The sequence below is a fragment of the Carassius auratus genome, unplaced genomic scaffold (assembly GCF_003368295.1).
Source record: "Carassius auratus strain Wakin unplaced genomic scaffold, ASM336829v1 scaf_tig00216018, whole genome shotgun sequence".
Classification (NCBI taxonomy): domain Eukaryota; kingdom Metazoa; phylum Chordata; class Actinopteri; order Cypriniformes; family Cyprinidae; genus Carassius; species Carassius auratus.
The window spans coordinates 1-22,500 of record NW_020528365.1 but is presented as its reverse complement, the minus strand read 5'-3'; the positions used below and the strand labels follow the sequence as shown (position 1 = coordinate 22,500).

General features: G+C 35.8%; 9 non-coding genes across 9 annotated transcripts; all 9 read right to left on the bottom strand.

The window, feature by feature from the left end:
- Positions 1 to 4,767: 4,767 nt before the first annotated feature.
- LOC113096889 (5S ribosomal RNA) lies at positions 4,768 to 4,886 on the bottom strand. Its single transcript, XR_003288706.1, has one exon. It is a non-coding gene; the product is annotated as a 5S ribosomal RNA (ribosomal RNA).
- Positions 4,887 to 5,258: 372 nt separating this feature from the next.
- On the bottom strand, positions 5,259 to 5,377 carry LOC113096886 (5S ribosomal RNA). Its single transcript, XR_003288703.1, has one exon. It is a non-coding gene; the product is annotated as a 5S ribosomal RNA (ribosomal RNA).
- A 359-nt stretch (positions 5,378 to 5,736) lies between these two features.
- Positions 5,737 to 5,855, bottom strand: LOC113096902 (5S ribosomal RNA). Its single transcript, XR_003288719.1, has one exon. It is a non-coding gene; the product is annotated as a 5S ribosomal RNA (ribosomal RNA).
- Positions 5,856 to 12,684: 6,829 nt separating this feature from the next.
- On the bottom strand, positions 12,685 to 12,803 carry LOC113096916 (5S ribosomal RNA). Its single transcript, XR_003288731.1, has one exon. It is a non-coding gene; the product is annotated as a 5S ribosomal RNA (ribosomal RNA).
- Positions 12,804 to 13,171: 368 nt separating this feature from the next.
- LOC113096894 (5S ribosomal RNA) lies at positions 13,172 to 13,290 on the bottom strand. Its single transcript, XR_003288711.1, has one exon. It is a non-coding gene; the product is annotated as a 5S ribosomal RNA (ribosomal RNA).
- Positions 13,291 to 20,092: 6,802 nt separating this feature from the next.
- Positions 20,093 to 20,211, bottom strand: LOC113096915 (5S ribosomal RNA). Its single transcript, XR_003288730.1, has one exon. It is a non-coding gene; the product is annotated as a 5S ribosomal RNA (ribosomal RNA).
- Positions 20,212 to 20,578: 367 nt separating this feature from the next.
- LOC113096905 (5S ribosomal RNA) lies at positions 20,579 to 20,697 on the bottom strand. The gene has a single exon (XR_003288722.1). It is a non-coding gene; the product is annotated as a 5S ribosomal RNA (ribosomal RNA).
- A 364-nt stretch (positions 20,698 to 21,061) lies between these two features.
- On the bottom strand, positions 21,062 to 21,180 carry LOC113096883 (5S ribosomal RNA). Its single transcript, XR_003288700.1, has one exon. It is a non-coding gene; the product is annotated as a 5S ribosomal RNA (ribosomal RNA).
- A 507-nt stretch (positions 21,181 to 21,687) lies between these two features.
- On the bottom strand, positions 21,688 to 21,805 carry LOC113096899 (5S ribosomal RNA). Its single transcript, XR_003288716.1, has one exon. It is a non-coding gene; the product is annotated as a 5S ribosomal RNA (ribosomal RNA).
- Positions 21,806 to 22,500: the final 695 nt, after the last annotated feature.

Below are 22,500 nucleotides of genomic sequence, written 5' to 3'. Positions count from 1 at the left end.
TCTGTTAAAAAAAGCCTCCAAGCGCTTAAAACCTCTTTGTAAAATGGTGGGATCCCCTCCATCATCCAATTCTTAAGCTTCATCCATAAAACATTTTCCCCCAAATTAAAATTCCCACATTTATTTAAATAAAGAGCCATCAATCTCTTCCACTCTGCTCTGTTCGTATCATCCAAATATTTTCTTACCACCTTTACTCTCATGCTTTTCATTTTTTGTTCTACATCCACCAAACCCATCCCTCCCTCCCCCGGTTTCCCAATCAGTGTAAAATATGCAATTCTTGGAGGCTTTTTGTCCCATAAAAATTCTAAAACACATTTCTTTATTCTCTTAAAAACCCAGTCTGGCAATGGCATCACATGTAATGTATACCACATTCTAGATAACATTAGCATGTTTACAACTAAAATCTTCCCTTTTAAACTTAAAAACCTGCTTCTCCAGAAAATCAGTCTTCTTTCCATCCCTCCCACCGTCTCTTCCCACATACTGTCCGTAGCCTCCTTTTCATTCTTTGCTACAATTATTCCTAAAATCTTTATTTCTTGCACCTCTGTAAACTTACAGACCCCTGTAAGAACCTCTGCCCTTCCATATTTCATGTATACAGTTTTTTCTTCATTTATCTTTGCACCCGAACCCTCACAATACAGTTTTGTTTTCTCCATCACTCTTTTAACACTTTCTACATTTTCAACCACAATTGTCGTGTCATCAGCATATTCAAATATTTTCTTTAATTCTTCTCCCTCTTCCATTTGTATTCTATTTATTCTTTTTTCTCTATTTATTAAAAGCCCTAAAGGTTCTGCTACCAATGAGTACAACTGCGCCGACAATGGACACCCCTGTCTTATGGATCTTAAAACTTTAAAAGGTTGAGTTAAAAAACCATTGCATTTTACTTTTGTAAAAATATCCCTGTATAAAACCGAAATCCATTTAATAAAATTATTCCCAAACCCAAATTCCTTTAAAACTGCAAATAAAAAGCCATGTTCAACTCTGTCAAAAGCCTTTTCAAAATCCATACTAATAACATAAGCACTTTTGCCTTTTTCTTTTATATACCCTGCTATATCTCTAATGCTGCTAGTAACATCTGCTATATCTCTCGCCTTTACTCCATACGCCTGGTTTGTTTCTATTATATTTGGCATGACATTTTTTAATCTGTTTGCTAAGACCTTGGCTAAAATTTTAAAATCAGTGTTTAGCATTGTAATGGGTCTAAAATTTTTCAGCTCAGTTTTGTCTCCTTTTTTCTTGTATATTATTTTCATTAATCCTAGCCCCATTCTTGGGCTTACTCTTTCTTTTTTAAAAACTTCTTCAAAAATTTCATTTAAAATCACGCTTACTTTTTCTTTAAAAACTTTGTAAAACTCACTTCCAATACCATCTACCCCGGGGCTTTTCCTCACTCTTAATGATTTATGGCATGTATGATCTCTTCAGTTTCTATTTCCCTTTCACATATTTTTTTATCCTGTTCGCCAACTTTCCTTGTTATCTGTTGCAACAAAATATTCCTTTTTTCCTCATCTCCCCCCTCAGACTTAAAAAGTTCCTCATAAAATGATTTAACTTCTTTTAAAATCCCCTCTGTATCTGAGACCACCATTCCATTCCTACTTTTAAGTTCTTTAATTGTTTCCGCTCTCCCCCTGCTTTTCTCAAGATTAAAAAAGAATCTGTTACATTTTTCCCCTTCCACCGTATATTTTGCTTTGCTTCTCAACATTGCCCCCTTGCATTTCTCCTCTTCTATTTTTCTCAACGTATTTTCTATTTCAATTACTTTTTGCACATCTACTTCGTTTTTATTTAACTCCTCTTTTAGAGTTCTCCTTATTTCTCTCTCCTTGGTTCTTTTAACCTTTTGTAATAAATTACAGTAGTTCATAGAATATTTCTTAATATCATACTTAACATTTTCCCACCATTGCCTTTTGTCTTCCATATACATCAGGTCTTTTTTCCTCCCATCTAATATCATTTCAATCTCTTTTTTAAAACTTTCATTCTTTAAAACCTCAGTGTTTAAAATCCACACCCCAGGTCCCTTTGTTTGTCTTTTAAAATCCATCGTCATTAAAACCATTTTGTGATCGCTTAAGGTTGTTTCTTTGTAAAATATTCCATCAATGAAACATTCAAGATTTCTGGTACTTAAAAAATAGTCTATTCTGGTTTGGCACATAAAATTCCCCACCAACTGTCTTCTTGAAAATTCCTTCTTTTTTCCATTTCTTTCCCGCCACACATCAATCATATTTTTCTCTTCCATCAATGACCTTAGTTCTTTTCTACCCCCATCCGATTTAAAAACCATCCCATTTGCCATATCCATTTTACTAAAAACAGTGTTAAAATCCCCTGCAATCACCACCTTCCCCCATTTTTCAATTACATCAGCTAAAACATTAAAGTATATTTTCTTTTCTTTTTCTCCATTGGGAGCGTGCACGTTCACTAAAACAAATTTGTCTTCTTCCATTTCGATTTCTACCACCATACATTTTCCTTTTTTATCATTATATATAAGTTTTGTCTTTATACCTCTGTCTTTTCTTATTAAAACCGCCACTCCTCCTCCCATTTTTTCCTCTTCATTGTTAACAAGTAATTCCCCTTCCCATCTTTTTCTAATATCCTCCATAACATTCTCTTTCCAGTTTGTCTCTTGCAATAAAATCACATCTTCATTTCGACACAATTCCTTCACCTTTTCAAATTTATAAACATTCATTAATCCTCTAGCATTAAAAGCCACAATTTTCAGCACCATAAAATAAAATAAAAGCCATAAAATCCCCATTTTGTCAGTTCATTCACTCTCCTTCCTTTACCATTTCCCCACTGTCTTGTTTTTCCTCACATCCTTGTTTTAATACTTTTCTTTTGGCTTTCTCTAAATTTGGTGTTACCTTAGTTTGTCTTCTTCTTTTATTGATTCCTGTAGTGCCGGCATCGTCGATGCATTCACTGTCTTTGTCCATTCTCCCATCCTCGCTGACCCACTCCTGATCCTCTGTCTTTTCCAGTTGAATCTGTAAAGTATCAGTTATTTCCATCAGTGACCCCGTTTCCTCACCGCACTGCGTTGATCCAGTCCTTTCACTTTCCTCTTCAACGTCCGTGCTTGTGGTATCCTCTCTTGGTGTTCCTTCTGTGTTTTCGTGTAGCTCCTCTTCACCGGCTTCCTCATGCATCTGCCCACACCCCTGCTCTTCCTCCTGATGTTGTTCTCCGAACCAGCACTCGCACTTGTTTAACACAAGCCTGCAGTCCGGGCACCTCACCGCATTACAGTCCCTCGCGAAATGTCCCCTTTCCGAGCACTTATAGCATTTGAAGTCAGGACAGTCCTTCATCATGTGTTCAGGGCTCATACATAACCTACAGGTTCTCACCTGCTGGCTATGTATCACCCTGAAATACTGAGGTCCTTCTTCCGTCTCCATTCTCGTGCTGTAGGGCAGGGAAGCCACCTCTTTTGGAAACCGTACTCTCAGGAATCTCGTTCCATCCTCAATGCGGGTGCCCGGGTAGAATCTCCTTTTGATCTGTGAGATAGGAGTCACCCCCCATCCCTCCAGCTTCTTTAAAATATCGTCATCCTCCAAGTAAGCAGGCAGATGCATGAAAGATACAGCAAAATCCTTATTGTTCAACTTTTTAATTTCACAAATCTTTCCTTTAATCATCAATCCTTCTTCTAGTTTCTCAATATCTTCCTCTTTTTCCAATGTAATTTCATATTGTTTCATCATTTTTGGTCTTACCGCTAGTATGCTAGTCACTTCGATCTTGTCTTTCAATGCTTCTATAATGTCCTCTGCTCTCCCATCTTGTACCTCCGTCAAATCAATCACTACCGTTGCTTCCTTGGTATAGATCCGTTTCATTCGCCTTTCTGGGTAATCCTTTTCTCGTTGTCTTTGATCCAGTCCATTTTCAGTTAGCTGCCTTGTCTGTTTTGCCAAATCCATGTCTGTAGCCGTTAATCCGTCCATTTTAACAAAAAACACAAAACTAAAACGATCCCTCCCAAACAGCAAAGCTGTTGGGAGGACGAATAACAAAAATAACACTAAAAACTAGAAACAAAAATACTTATCTTGAACAAAAACAACGCAAAAAAACAACACAAAAGTTTGGGTGAGCCTTTCTCACCTCCCTATAGCCAACACACTTCCTGTTTCTCACTAGCTCTCTAGCGCCCTCAGGTTGGTATGGCCGTAAGCGAAGACTGCTGCAAAGAGAGGGCTATTTAAAGACCAGCCCATCTAATCGTCAGTACATTATATAAGTAGGAAAGAAAACCCAAAAGCTTAAAGCACCTGGTATTCCTAGGCAATCTCTCATCCAAGTACTAACCAGACCTAAACCTGGTAAGATTCAGAGATCGGGCATTGACTCTTTTTTTTTTTTTTTTTTTTTTTTTGCAAGATTATTATATAAATCGTGAAATTTTCCAAAAAGTTTAAAGCACCTGGTATTCCCAGGCAGTCTCCCATCCATGTACTAACCAGGCCCAAACCTGCTAATATTCAGAGATCGGGCATTGACTTTTTTTTTTTTTTTTGCAAGATTATTATATAAATCGTGAAATTTTCCAAAAAGTTTAAAGCACCTGGTATTCCCAGGCAGTCTCCCATCCATGTACTAACCAGGCCCAAACCTGCTAATATTCAGAGATCGAGCATTGACTCTATTTTTTGTCAAAATTATTATATACTAAGTGAAAAGTTTCCAAAAAGCTTACAGCACCTGGTATTCCCAGGCGGTCTCCCATCCAAGTACTAACCAGGTCCAAACCTGCTTAGCTTCCGAGAGCAGACGAGATCGGGCATAGCCAGGTTGGTATGGCCGTAAGCGAAGACTGCTGCAAAGAGAGGGCTATTTAAAGACCAGCCCATCTAATCGTCAGTACATTATATAAGTAGGAAAGAAAACCCAAAAGCTTAAAGCACCTGGTATTCCTAGGCAATCTCTCATCCAAGTACTAACCAGACCTAAACCTGGTAAGATTCAGAGATCGGGCATTGACTCTTTTTTTTTTTTTTTTTTTTTTTTTGCAAGATTATTATATAAATCGTGAAATTTTCCAAAAAGTTTAAAGCACCTGGTATTCCCAGGCAGTCTCCCATCCATGTACTAACCAGGCCCAAACCTGCTAATATTCAGAGATCGGGCATTGACTCTATTTTTGGCAAAATTATTATATACTAAGTGAAAAGTTTCCAAAAAGCTTACAGCACCTGGTATTCCTAGGCGGTCTCCCATCCAAGTACTAACCAGGCCCAAACCTGCTTAGCTTCCGAGAGCAGACGAGATCGGGCATAACCAGGTTGGTATGGCCGTAAGCGAAGACTGCTGCAAAGAGAGGGCTATTTAAAGACCAGCCCATCTAATCGTCAGTACATTATATAAGTAGGAAAGAAAACCCAAAAGCTTAAAGCACCTGGTATTCCTAGGCAGTCTCTCATCCAAGTACTAACCAGACCTAAGCCTGGTAAGATTCAGAGATCGGGCATTGACTCTTTTTTTTTTTGCAAGATTATTATATAAATCGTGAAATTTTCCAAAAAGTTTAAAGCACCTGGTATTCCCAGGCAGTCTCCCATCCATGTACTAACCAGGCCCAAACCTGCTAATATTCAGAGATCGGGCATTGACTCTATTTTTTGGCAAAATTATTATATACTAAGTGTAAAGTTTCCAAAAAGCTTACAGCACCTGGTATTCCCAGGCGGTCTCCCATCCAAGTACTAACCAGGCCCAAACCTGCTTAGCTTCGGAGAGCAGACGAGACCGGGCATAGCCAGGTTGGTATGGCTGTAAGCGAAAAATGCTGCAAAGAGAGGGCTATTTAAAGAGCAGCCCATCTAATCGCCAGTATATTATATAAGTAGGAAAGAAAACCCAAAAGCTTAAAGCACCTGGTATTCTTAGGCAGTCTCTCATCCAAGTACTAACCAGACCTAAACCTGGTAAGATTCAGAGATCGGGCATTGACTCTTTTTTTTTTTTTTTTTGCAAGATTATTATATAAATCGTGAAATTTTCCAAAAAGTTTAAAGCACCTGGTATTCCCAGGCAGTCTCCCATCCATGTACTAACCAGGCCCAAACCTGCTAATATTCAGAGATCGGGCATTGACTTTTTTTTTTTTTTTTTGGCAAGATTATTATATAAATCGTGAAATTTTCCAAAAAGTTTAAAGCACCTGGTATTCCCAGGCAGTCTCCCATCCATGTACTTACCCGGCCCAAACCTGCTAATATTCAGAGATCGGGCATTGACTCTATTTTTTGTCAAAATTATTATATACTAAGTGAAAAGTTTCCAAAAAGCTTACAGCACCTGGTATTCCCAGGCGGTCTCCCATCCAAGTACTAACCAGGCCCAAACCTGCTTAGCTTCCGAGAGCAGACGAGATCGGGCATAGCCTTTTTTTTTTTTTTTTTTTTTTTTTTATTAAGAAATTTCAATCAATAAAATACAATAGATTAAACACAATCAATAGAAATTACATAACATTGACTTTACACATCTCTACATTACACATCTTTCCTTTACATAGATAATTTAAAAAACTCTTCCACTTTCTGGCAAACTCCACATTAAATTCTTTAAAACACAACAGACTTTTGGGGTAAAAACATCATAAAAAGAGTCCAACATATTTACACCTTTAAAGTAAACATACAGTCTTTCAATATATAATTCTGTTTTTCTTTTAAACACACTCCAAACATCCAACACAATTTTTTCCTTTTTAGCCAAAGTTCTTCTGTCCCATATTGCACTTTTCATTAGCATTACACACAGATTAATGAAACTTTTGTTTTTACACTTTTTTTCCCAACCAAACATGACAACTCTGTTCCATTCCATTATATTTTCATCCCACTCCTCAGTCACATTTTTAATTAAACATTTACATTTCCTTAAAAAGTCCTCCAACTCTCTACAATGTAAAAACATATGTAAAATCCCCTCTTCCTCTTCCTGGCACACTTTACACAGAGCATTTTCTTCCATTCCTATTTTATTTAAAATTACATCAGTAAAAACCACTTTATGCCTTATAAAATACTCCAAACATTCCAATTTAGTTTCCACACATTTCCCCGTCATGTTTCTCCATATACACTCTTTTTTTAAATCTTTGAATTTCTGCACCCAGTATCCATTTACAATCGGCTCTTTAAAAACATCATCTCTAAAAGCACAATAAATCATTTTCACAGTACATTCCTTAAAATCATACATTTTTTCCCCAAATTTCACATGAATACATTTCTCTTTTGGCTCTCCTTCCATACTTTCTATTCTTTTTATCCACTCTTTAGGTATTGCATTTTTAATGATTTCATATTTATTTTTTATTTCTTGTTCACTGTAATCCTCTTTTGCCTCCTCCATTGCATCTACAATAAATTGTGTCGGTAAAAACCCTTCTTTAAATTCATACAAAACATCTCTCACTCTTGTTATCCCCACATCCATCCATTTCTTTAAAAACAATTCTTTGTCTTGTTTTAAAATGTTTTTGTTTAAAAACAGAGGTTGATTTAAAATGTTTTCTCTCCCATGTGGATCATACACAACTTTGTCTAAAAATTTTCCCCATGCACTAAACATTTCCCTATAAAACTCTGGTAAGCACTCTGTCATCCAATTCTTTGTTTTCATCCATAAAATTCCATCCCCCATGTTAAAATCCCCACATTTGTTTAAAAAATATTCCATTGTCTTTTTCCATGCTGTTTTGTGACCATCATCTAGATATTTTTTTACTATTTTAATTCTTAAGCTATTTTTTCTCTGTTCGACATCAATTAATCCCATCCCTCCTTTCCCTGCTTCTCCTATTAATGTACTATATGCAATTCTTGACGGTTTACTATTCCATAAAAAATCTAAAAAACATTTTTTCAACCTTTTCTCCACCCACATTGGCATAGCAGTCACATATAAAACATACCACAACTTTGACACCATTAAAACATTTAAAATTAAAACCTTCCCTTTTACACTTAAAGTCCTCAATTTCCAAAAATGTAACCTTTTTTCAATTCCTCCTACTATTTCTTCCCACATTTTTTCTTTAACATTCCTTTCGTCTTTTCCCATTAGAACACCTAAAATCCTTATTTCTTTTGTTTCTTTAAAATGAAAATGATCCGTTAAAACATTTACTCCTCCAAATCTCACATACGTTGTTTTTTCTTCATTTAACTTGCCTCCTGATCCCCTACAAAACATCTGTACTACTTCCATTACTTTATTAACACTCTCTATATCTTTAACTATTATTGTTGTATCATCTGCATATTGAAATATTTTTTCATTTCCCCCACTTCCTTCAATGTTTATCCCTCTTATGTCTTCATCTATTTTAACAGCTAATCCCAATGGTTCTGCAACTAAAGAATATAAAAGCGCTGATAATGGACATCCTTGTCTTATTGATCTAGTAATTTTAAAACATTCTGTTAAAAAACCATTACACTGTATTCTTGTTATTGCTCCCCTATATAAAATTGTAATCCACTTGACAAAATTTTCCCCAAACCCGTACCTTCTTAAAATTCCAAATAAATATTCATGCTCCACTCTATCAAAGGCCTTTTCGAAATCCAAACTAATAACATATCCTTTTTTCTTTTTTTCTTTCATATATCTTATTTTATCAATTATACTTAGAGTTGTGTCTGCTATATCTTTCCCTTTAACTCCATACACTTGATTTGTTTCAATTATAGTTGGCATTACTTCTTTCAATCTATTGGCTAAAACTTTTGTTAAAATTTTCAGATCTGTATTCAGCATTGTAATTGGTCTATAATTTTTTAGGTCTACTTTATCTCCTTTTCTTTTATATATCAACTTTATTAATCCCATCCCCATTCTCTGATTCATTTCCTCTTTCTTAAAAATATCTTCATATACTTCTTTTAAAATATTGGTTAAAAAATCTTTAAAAACGATATAAAATTCACTCCCCAAACCATCTATACCTGGACTTTTATTTTTGTTTAATTCACTTATTGCTCTTTTTATCTCTTCTTCTCTTATCTCTTCATCACACTCTTTTTTGTCTACTTCTCCTACTGTTGTTTTTATTTGATTTAGTAACTCCAATTTCTCTTCTTCCCTCAACCCCTCAGTACTAAACAGGTTTTCATAATATGCTTTTACTTCTTTTAATATTTCCTCATTTGTTTCCACCACTACACCATTTTTTCCTCTTATTTCTCTAATCATTCCAGCTTTCCCTCTTATTTTTTCTAGATCAAAGAAAAACTTTGTACATTTTTCACCCTCCACAGTATATTTAGCTTTACTTCTTAGTCTTGCACCTTCATATTTTTTCTCTTCCATTTCTTTCAATATTCCCTCCAATTCTTTTATTTTTTGTATATCTTTCCCATTGTCATTTAATTCCTTTTCCAATTTTTCTCTTATTTCTCTCTCCTTCTTCCTCTTACATATCTGTATTAATTTGCAATATTTTATTGTGAACTTTTTAACTAAATATTTAACATTTTCCCACCATATCCTTTTATCTTCACTGTACATTTCATTCTCCTTTTCTTTTTCAATAATTTCTTTAATACTTAAAACATACTCCTCATTCTTCAAAATCTCTACATTTAAAATCCATACACCCGGCCCTCTTTTCACTGAACTCCAGTCTACTTGCATAAAAATTGGTTTATGGTCACTTAAGCTTGATTCTTCATATTTAATGTTACCGATAAATCCTTCAATGTTCCTTGTACACAAAATAAAATCAATCCTTGTCTTACACATAAAATTCCCTACTAATTGCCTCCTTGAATATTCTTTCTTTTTTTCATTTCTTTCTCTCCATACATCAATCATATTATTTTCTTCCATTAATAATTTCAGTTCTTTTCTTCCTTTATCATTTTTAAAAACCATTCCCTCACCAATTTCTAATTTACTGAAAACGGTATTAAAATCACCCATCATAATAACTTCTTTATGCTTTTTTAAAAAATCTCTTAATACATTAAAATATTCCTTCTTTTCATTCTCTACAGTCGGTGCATGAATATTAACTACAATAACTTTTTTCTCCTCATACTCCATTTCAACCGCAATACATTTCCCATCTACATCATTATATATTGTTTTACATGATACCCCACAGTTTTCTTTTATTAAAATAGCAACTCCTCTTCCCAGCCTCCCATCACCATTGTTATAAAAAATCTCTCCGCTCCACCTTTTCCTTATTTCAGTCATGTACTCTTCTCTCCAGTTAGTTTCTTGTAATAAAATCACATCCTCTCCTTTACACATTTCTTTGACTTTTTCAAATTTTCCTACATTTGAAAGCCCTCTAGCATTAAAAGTAACAATTCTTAAAAGCATAAAACATATAAAAACATGCATAAAACCCATAAACTCAGTCCATCCCCTCCAAACCCTTTAGCAGCTCATACTTATTAGCACACTCAATACCATCTTCTTTAAGCACTCTTTTTCTTGCATTATCTAGATTGGGCATTACCTTTACAGATCTTCTTCTTTTCGATGATTTCCCCTGTGTCTCCTCATTTTCTTGTCCTTGTTCACACTCTTTTGTAGCATCATTCATTTCTACTGTGTCCATCTCCTTTTGCACACTGTCCGTCACATCCATCGGTGTACATAAAATTCCCTCCTGTTGTGCATCCCTCAATACTTTATTCCTTTCATCATCCAGTTCCATAGTACCCAAAGCATTTTGCAAGCTGTCAGTCAAATCCATCTGTGACCAAATTCCCCCATCCTGTTGTGTTTGTATAATCGGTTCGGTACACTCTTTCTGTTGTTCTATATCCTTATTTAATTCCAGTCCTTCACCTCGTACTGTTTCTCCATCAACTCGCTGTTCGTTGTCTCTTTCATGCACCTGCCGGCCCACCTGCTGCTCCTCCTCCTCCTCCTCACCCTGCATCCAACACTCACACTTATTTAAAACCAAATTGCAATCCGGGCACGTCACAGCATTGCAATTTCTCGCGAAATGGCCTCTCTCCTCGCATTTATGGCACGTGAACTCCGGGCAGTCCTTCACCACATGGTCTGGGCTCATGCACAGCCGACAAGTCTTAACCTGATGACTGTGCATCACCCGAAAATATTGTGGTCCCTCTGCCGTTTCTATTTTTGTGCTGTAAGGGAGGGAGGCCACCTCCTTCGGGAACCGCGCCTTTACGTATCTCGTCCCATCCTCAATGCTGGTGCCCGGATAAACACGCCGCTTTATTTTTGAAATTGGGGAAACCCCCCAAACCTCCAGTTTATTTAAAATCTCTTCATCAGCAAGGTAGACGGGCAGATGCATGAAAGAGACAACATAGTCTCTGTTTTGAAGTTTTTTTATCTCACAGTTCACTCCATTTATTACCAATCCCTCAGTCAGTTTATCACAAGTTTCTTCTTTTTCCATTGTCAGCTCGTATTCTTTTCCTTGTCTTGGCCTTAGTGCCAAGATTTCCCCATATCCACATTTCTCCGTCACCGCTTTAATAATATCAACAGCCTTCACCTCACTAACATTTTCCACATTCACAATCACTGTTGCCTCCTTTAAGAATTTCCTTTTACCAAGTAGATCTCTTAAATCTTGATTTTTACCGTGTCCTGCTCGTTGTCGATTCTCCAGTCCAGTGTTGTTTGCCATACGTCTCTCTCCAGCCAGTCCAGTGTCGTTTGCCATGCGTCTCTCTCCAGCCAGTCCAGTGTCGTTTGCCATGCGTCTCTCTCCAGCCAGTCCAGTGTCGTTTGCCATGCGTCTCTCTCCAGCAAGTCCAGTGTCGTTTGCCATGCGTCTCTCTCCAGCCAGTCCAGTGTCGTTTGCCATGCGTGTCTCTCCAGCCATTCCAGTGTCGTTTGCCAATAATCCGTCCATTGTACAAAACACAAACAAAAAATTAACCACCCTCCAGCCAGCAAGATGCCGCTGTTAGGTGGTTTAAAACTGAAAAACCACACAAAAAATAAACTAAAGTCCAAAAACAACTCTCAAAACAAACACTAACAGAAAAAAACAAAATGGAGGAGAGCCTTCCTCTCCAAACTGCAGCCAACACTTCCTGTAGCTCTCTAGCGCCCTCAGGTTGGTATGGCCGTAAGCGAAGACTGCTGCAAAGAGAGGGCTATTTAAAGACCAGCCCATCTAATCGTCAGTACATTATATAAGTAGGAAAGAAAACCCAAAAGCTTAAAGCACCTGGTATTCCTAGGCAGTCTCTCATCCAAGTACTAACCAGACCTAAGCCTGGTAAGATTCAGAGATCGGGCATTGACTCTTTTTTTTTTTTTTTTTTTTTGCAAGATTATTATATAAATCGTGAAATTTTCCAAAAAGTTTAAAGCACCTGGTATTCCCAGGCAGTCTCCCATCCATGTACTAACCAGGCCCAAACCTGCTAATATTCAGAGATCGGGCATTGACTTTTTTTTTTTTTTTTTGGCAAGATTATTATATAAATCTTGAAATTTTCCAAAAAGTTTAAAGCACCTGGTATTCCCAGGCAGTCTCCCATCCATGTACTTACCAGGCCCAAATCTGCTAATATTCAGAGATCGGGCATTGACTCTATTTTTTGTCAAAATTATTATATACTAAGTGAAAAGTTTCCAAAAAGCTTACAGCACCTGGTATTCCCAGGCGGTCTCCCATCCAAGTACTAACCAGGCCCAAACCTGCTTAGCTTCCGAGAGCAGACGAGATCGGGCATAGCCAGGTTGGTATGGCCGTAAGCGAAGACTGCTGCAAAGAGAGGGCTATTTAAAGACCAGCCCATCTAATCGTCGGTACATTATATAAGTAGGAAAGAAAACCCAAAAGCTTAAAGCACCTGGTATTCCTAGGCAGTCTCTCATCCAAGTACTAACCAGACCTAAGCCTGGTAAGATTCAGAGATCGGGCATTGACTCTTTTTTTTTTTTTTTTTTTTGCAAGATTATTATATAAATCGTGAAATTTTCCAAAAAGTTTAAAGCACCTGGTATTCCCAGGCAGTCTCCCATCCATGTACTAACCAGGCCCAAACCTGCTAATATTCAGAGATCGGGCATTGACTCTATTTTTTGGCAAAATTATTATATACTAAGTGAAAAGTTTCCAAAAAGCTTACAGCACCTGGTATTCCCAGGCGGTCTCCCATCCAAGTACTAACCAGGCCCAAACCTGCTTAGCTTCCGAGAGCAGACGAGATCGGGCATAACCAGGTTGGTATGGCCGTAAGCGAAGACTGCTGCAAAGAGAGGGCTATTTAAAGACCAGCCCATCTAATCGTCAATACATTATATAAGTAGGAAAGAAAACCCAAAAGCTTAAAGCACCTGGTATTCCTAGGCAGTCTCTCATCCAAGTACTAACCAGACCTAAACCTGCTAAGATTCAGAGATCGGGCATTGACTCTTTTTTTTTTTTTTTGCAAGATTATTATATAAATCGTGAAATTTTCCAAAGAGTTTAAAGCACCTGGTATTCCCAGGCAGTCTCCCATCCATGTACTAACAGGCCCAAACCTGCTAATATTCAGAGATCGGGCATTGACTTTTTTTTTTTTTTTTTTTTTTTGCAAGATTATTATATAAATCGTGAAATTTTCCAAAAAGTTTAAAGCACCTGGTTTTCCCAGGCAGTCTCCCATCCATGTAGTAACCAGTCCCAAACCTGCTAATATTCAGAGATCGGCATTGACTCTATTTTTTGGCAAAATTATTATATACTAAGTGAAAAGTTTCCAAAAAGCTTACAGCACCTGGTATTCCCAGGCGGTCTCCCATCCAAGTACTAACCAGGCCCAAACCTGCTTAGCTTCCGAGAGCAGACGAGATCGGGCATTTTTTTTTTTTTTTTTTATTATTAAAAACACAAAATTTTTATACATTCACAGTCTTACATTTGAAGCATATGCGGAAATAGAAAATGTATATATATATATATATATATATATATATATATATATATATATATATATATATATATATATATATATATATAATAAAAAAAAGAAATAAGGAAATAAAGAAAGTACATAAGTAAGGAGAAAAAAAAATAAAAATAATAAATAATAATAATAAAATAACAAAATTACAATTAAAATCTTTCAGGCAAAATCACATTAAAACCTGACCATGTTTTAATAATGTATGGATTGTTTTCTACAATGTATTTGTCAAATACATCCATTTGTGCATTAATATTAAAATAGTCGTATATGTCTTCCATCACTGCAGTCAGATACTGTTTAAATAAGTTACATAATGAAAGTTCTTTGTTTTTCATTTTCATTATATTCCTTCTTCTCCAAATCGTATATCTTGCTACTGTTAACCATAAATTTAATGCATAAACATTTTGTGCAGTTCCATTAAAACCAAATAAAATCAATGTTTCCCATTTCTCTAACCAATCATTCTGATCATTTAAAAAGTCCCCCACAATTTTCCTTAACATCTTCATAAAATTGTCTAATTTTTTACATTTTAAAAACAAATGTAACACTCCTTCATCTTTTTCCATACATAATTTACATTTTGCATCTTGTGCTATTCCAATTTTTGCCAATTTCATTTCAGTCATTAAAACATTGTGTCTCAACAAGAAATCCAAATTATGCAGGGCGGGACTTTTAAACCTACATTTTACATTTTTCCAGATTTTTGTTACATCTAATTCACAAAAAGACCTTTCCCAAAAATCTGTTGCTTTTGGTCTTAAAAATACAAGATCACATAAACAAACATAAAACATTTTAAGAACACAGCCATTGAAAGGAATCTGTTCATCATTTCTTTTTAAAAAAATTCCAGGTTTCTCATTTCCTGTTTCTTCATCGTCAATGCTTTTAATCCACTGTAGTGGCACAGCTTCTTTTAATTTTATGTATTGCTCCTTAATCAGCTTTCTATTTTCTATATCTTCATTATCTTCTAATATGTCTATAATTGCCTGTAAAGGTAAAAACCCAGGTTTTACCTCATATAAAATGTCTTTGACTTGTCTTAATCCTGCATAATACCATTTCTTATAAAAAATTGTATTACTATTCCTTAAAATCAATTTGTTTAAGAAAAGGGGCTGTTTCAATAGTTGCTCTCTTCCTTTAAACTCCACATGAACCTTCCCTTTAAAAACTTTCCATGCTCTTAAGACTTCTTTATAAAATTCAGGTATCTTCTCAAGCATATTATCTGTAAAATTCATCCACATAAAATCATCCCCCATTTTCCCACACTTATTTATAAAGAAACTCATAATTTTTTTCCATACCATATCATCATTATTCCAAAACTTTTTTACTGTCTTTATTCTCATACTCTTCATTCTTACCATTGGATCTATGAGTCTCAAACCTCCCTTTTCCACCTCCCCAATTATTGTGTCATATGCTATTTTTGCTGGCTTATCATCCCATAAAAAACTTTAAAATATAAGTTTTTATTATTTTGTACGCCCATGCTGGCAGACTAACCACACTTAAAATATACCACATCTTAGACAGGAATAAAGAATTTAGAACTAATACTTTCCCTTTTAAAAACAATTCTCTTTGTTTCCAAAAGTTAAGTCTTTTTTCCATTTTGCCTATAACCTCCTCCCAAATCAGGTCTCTTGTTTTCATTTCATCTTTCCCAAGTATAACTCCTAAAATCTTTAATTGGTTCTTCTGCTCTTTAAATTCCCATTGTCTTCCCAAAGTATCCACCTTCCCTATCCTCATATACTCAGTCTTTTCTTTATTGACTTTAGCTCCTGTTCCGCTACAATATTTTTCAAAAATTAACATTGCTTTTTCGATACTCTTTAAATCCTTTAAAAACAAAGTCGTGTCATCTGCATATTGGAAAATTTTTTGTTGCATTACACCATTTTCAACTAAAATTCCTTGTATTTGTTTTTCTTTATTAATTGCTATTCCTAATGGTTCAGCAACTAAAGTATAAAGTAATGCCGATAAAGGACAGCCCTGCCTTATAGACCTCGAAATTTCAATATAATCAGTTAAAAACCCATTTACTTTAATACAACTTAAAATGTCAGTATAGAAACATTTCATCCATGTTATAAAATTCCTCCCAAATCCAAATTTTTCAATTAAGTCAAACAAATATTTATGCTCTACTCTGTCGAAAGCCTTTTCCAAATCTATGCTAATTAAATCCCCTCCTTCACCTTTTTCTTTCATATACCACATTAAGTCTCTAATATTTGTTACTATGTCTGATATATCTCTATTTAAGACACCATATGCCTGATTTGTTGTTATGATGTTTGGAATCACTTTTTCAGTCTGTTTGCCATGATCTTAGCCAAAATCTTATAGTCAGTATTTAGCATACTCAACGGTCTGTAATTTTTAAGATGATCTTTATCTCCTTTATTCTTATAGATCATTTTTATCATTCCTGTCTTCATGCTTTCACTCATTTTTTTCTGCTTAAAAGTATCAGCAAATAAATTGTGCAGAATAGGTATTAAAACATGTTTAAAAACTTTGTAAAACTCAGATGTTAAGCCATCTAGTCCTGGACTTTTCCCATTCTTCAACTGGTCTATAACCTCTTCAATTTCCTCTTCATTTATATCCTTATCACACATTCTTTTATCTTCTTCATTTACTTGAACTTGAATTTGATTCAATAAATATTCTTCATCTTTCACATTTATATTATCTTTTTTAAATAAGGTAGTATAAAAATCATTCACTTCTTTTAAAATACCTTGTTTTTCCTTCACAACTTTCCCATCTTGTAATATACTTTTGATCAATTCTGCATGTTTTCTTGATTTCTCAAACTCAAAAAAGAATTTTGTACTTCTTTCTCCCTCTACTGTATTTTTCGCTCTGCTTCTAATTTTAGCTCCCCTGCACTTTTCCTCCTCTATTTTCTTAAATTGTTCTTCTAAAAACACTATTTTTGTCACATCCATCTTTCCTTCAGACATCTTTTTCATTTCTTCTTCCCATTCCTTATTTAAAAATCTTTCTTTACTTTTCTTTGTCTTTTGCAATCTTTTTGAATATTCAATGGATATTTTTTTCATAACTTTTTTCAAATTATCCCACCACAAACTTTTTCTTCATCATATAGAATATTGTTTATACTATTTATTATGACATTTTCTATTTCCATTTTGTAAGACTCGTTTTTTTAAAAGTTCAGCATTTAAAACCCACACCCCTGGACCTCTCTCTACTCCACTAAAATCAATTATTACATTTAAAAAATCATGATCACTTTCACTGAACCTTTTATAAAATACTTTTGATATAAATAGTTCTAGCTGTCTGTTACATAAAACCAAATCAAGTCTACTTTGCTTTAATACTGTGTTCACAATTTGCCTTCTGGAATATTCTCTTTTTACTCTGTTTCTTTCCCGCCATATATCTAAAAATTTGTGTTTTTCCATCATTTTCTTTAATTCAGTTCTCCCCACATCTGATCTATATACCATATAATCCTCCACATCAATTATTTCCAAAATAGTATTAAAATCCCCAATTAAAAATCCTTTTGTATAACCATCCATTAAAACATTTAAATTTTTAAAAAAGATGACTCTTTCTAAACGGTCATTTGGTGCATGAATTGTACATATCGTTAATTCTTCTTCTTTGCTTTTGACTTTAACTACTAACAATCTTCCTACATTATCTGTGAACATTTCTGTTGCTTTTTCTGTCACTCCCCTTCTAATTAAAATTGCTACTCATTTTTTCCTGTTTGGGTCATTATTGTAAAAAAATTCTCCATCCCATATTTTCTTAAAACCATTAACAATGTCTTCATTCCATCCAGTTTCTTGTATACATATTATATCACTCTTCTTTGTTAAATAGAGTACATTTTCAAATTTAGTCCTAGTTGACAATCCTCTTGCATTGATTGACACTAGTTTCAACTGACTCATAAACAAAAAAAGAAAAATATAAATGCAAAACAAAACCCACATCACTTTTGTTCAGTCTCTCTCAAATCAACATCTTTTAAAAGCAATTATCTCTACTTTCTTCTTCTTTTTTTCTTTAGATTCTCGTCTTATTCTTTGTCTTTCCAAGACCTTTTCAATGTTTATTTGTCCTGTTGTTTTCCCTTTAGTCCCCCTGCTTCAAAAAACTTTTTTTTCTCTCCCCAATGTCGCTTACCTCTTCCGGGATTGTACTATCCTTTGTTCCATTATTATCTTCTTTATTTACCATTGCATCCTGCTCCACATTTTTCACAGATTGTTGTAGTCCAGTCATCACTTTTTCTTCCCCATTCTGCTCATTCTCACTTGTTTCCTCTTCTTCTTCTTCCTCTTCTTCTTCCTCTCCTTCACTGCTCAGTACATCCTTTGTTAATCCACTTGTTTTTTGTGATGTATTTTCTTTATCAGCCTCCTCCAAATGCTCCACTTCATTATGCATCTCCATTTCCATTTCCTCATGTTCCTCTTCATCCGTTTCACATGCGCATGTTGGCAATGCCTTTCTGCAGCCTTGGCACCTGCAGGGCTGTACAGTCCCGCGCATAATGCCCCTGCTCCAGGCATTCTCTGCATGTTAGTAGAGGGCAGTCTTTCTTTCGTGTTCAGCACTTGAACATATTCTGCATATTTTTACTTGCTGATCATGAATGACTCTGAAGAACTGTATTCCTTCCTCTGTTTCAAAAACTGGTGTTATATGGAAGGGACACCACGTCCTTAGGGAATTTGACTCGAATAAATCTTGTCCCATCTGCCACCATTGTCCCTGGGTAATACCTCCTTCTCAACGGGCAGTATCGGTGTAACCTCCCCAGCTTTGCAGTTTTTGTAGTACATCCTTGTCATTGATATAATTTGGCAAACGTAAAAAAGAAACGACCCTCTCCATTTCACAAAGTTTGCTTATTTTACACATTTGTCCATTCAATAGTAGTCCATTCAATAAATTGTCACAGTCTAGTTTGATTCTCCAATGTAAGCTCATACTCGAAGTCATTTTTTTTCCTTAGTCCATATAGTTTACCTTTTCCAGTAATGTCCTCAATAGCTTTAATTATCATTGATGGCAGTTAGTTTTTCTGGATTTTCCACAGTCATTGTCAGTGTTGTTTCTTTCTTGTATTCCCTCTGATATTTCATTTTTGTCTTTAATCTATTTATCATTTCATTTTCTCCGACATTCTTCTTGTCTCTTTTCTCCTTTTGTATCAAACTTTTCTTTACCTTGTGTAGTTTGGTTGCTGTTCAGTGCGGCCTTTCTCCATTTCAGCTCCATTTCTTTTCCTTCTTGATACAAACAGTTGCCCATGTTTCATTGTAATCCTTTCCATCGTTTTTCATAAACCGTTTTTCCAAAGTAGTGTCTCCTTCAAAATCATTGTTCTTTTCCTCAAAAACCTTGGTCCAGATTCTGATCCATTAGCCATTGTTTCATCCTTGTTAAATAGCTTAGCCACAAAAAAAAAACAAAAAAAAAAAACACAAACAAACAAAATAAAATAGCTCAAACCCCAGACAGTTTAAAAACTGCCCGGGGTTAAAATGACGTTAACAAAAACAAAATACTTCAAACTTTTTAACTTGATATTAAACAAAAACAAAACAAATGAATAAAAATGTGGGAGAGCCTTTCTCTCCAACTGCTGCCACAGTACTTCCTGTCAGACTCTCTAGCGCCGTCAGGTTGGTCTGGCCGTAAGCAAAGACTGCTGCAAAGAGAGGGTTATTTAAAGACCAGCCCATCTAATCGCCAGTACATTATATAAGTAGGAAAGAAAACCCAAAAGCTTAAAGCACCTGGTATTTCCTAGGCAGTCTCTCATCCAAGTACTTACCAGACCTAAGCCTGGTAAGATTCAGAGATCGGGCATTGGCTCTTTTTTTTTTTGCAAGATTATTATATAAATCGTGAAATTTTCCAAAAAGTTTAAAGCACCTGGTATTCCCAGGCAGTCTCCCATCCATGTACTAACCAGGCCCAAACCTGCTAATATTCAGAGATCGGGCATTGACTCTATTTTTTGGCAAAATTATTATATACTAAGTGAAAAGTTTCCAAAAAGCTTACAGCACCTGGTATTCCCAGGCGGTCTCCCATCCAAGTACTAACCAGGCCCAAACCTGCTTAGCTTCCGAGAGCAGACGAGATCGGGCATAGCCAGGTTGGTATGGCCGTAAGCGAAGACTGCTGCAAAGAGAGGGCTATTTAAAGACCAGCCCATCTAATCGCCAGTACATTATATAAGTAGGAAAGAAAACCCAAAAGCTTAAAGCACCTGGTATTCCTAGGCAGTCTCTCATCCAAGTACTAACCAGACCTAAACCTGCTAAGATTCAGAGATCGGGCATTGACTCTCTTTTTTTTTTTTTTTTTGCAAGATTATTATATAAATCGTGAAATTTTCCAAAAAGTTTAAAGCACCTGGTATTCCCAGGCAGTCTCCCATCCATGTACTAACCAGGCCCAAACCTGCTAATATTCAGAGATCGGGCATTGACTCTATTTTTTGGCAAAATTATTATATACTAAGTGAAAAGTTTCCAAAAAGCTTACAGCACCTGGTATTCCCAGGCGGTCTCCCATCCAAGTACTAACCAGGCCCAAACCTGCTTAGCTTCCGAGAGCAGACGAGATCGGGCATAGCCAGGTTGGTATGGCCGTAAGCGAAGACTGCTGCAAAGAGAGGGCTATTTAAAGACCAGCCCATCTAATCGCCAGTACATTATATAAGTAGGAAAGAAAACCCAAAAGCTTAAAGCACCTGGTATTCCTAGGCAGTCTCTCATCCAAGTACTAACCAGACCTAAACCTGCTAAGATTCAGAGATCGGGCATTGACTCTTTTTTTTTTTTTTTTGCAAGATTATTATATAAATCGTGAAATTTTCCAAAAAGTTTAAAGCACCTGGTATTCCCAGGCAGTCTCCCATCCATGTACTAACCAGGCCCAAACCTGCTAATATTCAGAGATCGGGCATTGACTCTATTTTTTGGCAAAATTATTATATACTAAGTGAAAAGTTTCCAAAAAGCTTACAGCACCTGGTATTCCCAGGCGGTCTCCCATCCAAGTACTAACCAGGCCCAAACCTGCTTAGCTTCCGAGAGCAGACGAGATCGGGCATAACCAGGTTGGTATGGCCGTAAGCGAAGACTGCTGCAAAGAGAGGGCTATTTAAAGACCAGCCCATCTAATCGTCAGTACATTATATAAGTAGGAAAGAAAACCCAAAAGCTTAAAGCACCTGGTATTCCTAGGCAGTCTCTCATCCAAGTACTAACCAGACCTAAACCTGCTAAGATTCAGAGATCGGGCATTGACTTTTTTTTTTTTTTTGCAAGATTATTATATAAATCGTGAAATTTTCCAAAGAGTTTAAAGCACCTGGTATTCCCAGGCAGTCTCCCATCCATGTACTAACAGGCCCAAACCTGCTAATATTCAGAGATCGGGCATTGACTTTTTTTTTTTTTTTTTTTTTTTGCAAGATTATTATATAAATCGTGAAATTTTCCAAAAAGTTTAAAGCACCTGGTTTTCCCAGGCAGTCTCCCATCCATGTACTAACCAGGCCCAAACCTGCTAATATTCAGAGATCGGCATTGACTCTATTTTTTGGCAAAATTATTATATACTAAGTGAAAAGTTTCCAAAAAGCTTACAGCACCTGGTATTCCCAGGCGGTCTCCCATCCAAGTACTAACCAGGCCCAAACCTGCTTAGCTCCGAGAGCAGACGAGATCGGGCATAGCCAGGTTGGTATGGCCGTAAGCGAAGACTGCTGCAAAGGAGAGGCTATTTAAAGATCAGCCCATCTAATCGTCAGTACATTATATAAGTAGGAAAGAAAACCCAAAAGCTTAAAGCACCTGGTATTCCTAGGCAGTTCTCATCCAAGTACTAACCAGACCTAAACCTGCTAAGATTCAGAGATCGGGTATTGACTCTTTTTTTTTTTTTTTTTTGCAAGATTATTTATAAATCGTGAAAATTTTCCAAAAGTTTAAAGCACCTGGTATTCCCAGGCAGTCTCCCATCCATGTACTAACCAGGCCCAAACCTGCTAATATTCAGAGATCGGGCATTGACTCTATTTTTGGCAAATTATATATACTAAGTGAAAGTTTCCAAAAAGCTTTACAGCACCTGGTATTCCCAGGCGTCTCCCATCCAAGTACTAACCAGGCCCAAACCTGCTTAGCTTCATTACGAGACCGGGCATAGCTAGCAACACACTTTGCACATTTCATCTTTGCGCTAATCCCAATTTTACTTAAAATCAAATTTATGTCATCACAACAATTGTGTCTTATAAAAAAATCAAAATTTTTCCAAAACCGGACTTTTAAAATCAATCTTACATTTTCCATATATCGAAGCATCAAAATTGTCAAATAACTTTTCCCAATATTTCTATTGCTTTAGGCTTAACAAAAACAGTCTTACTTAAACAGGTATAAAACATCTT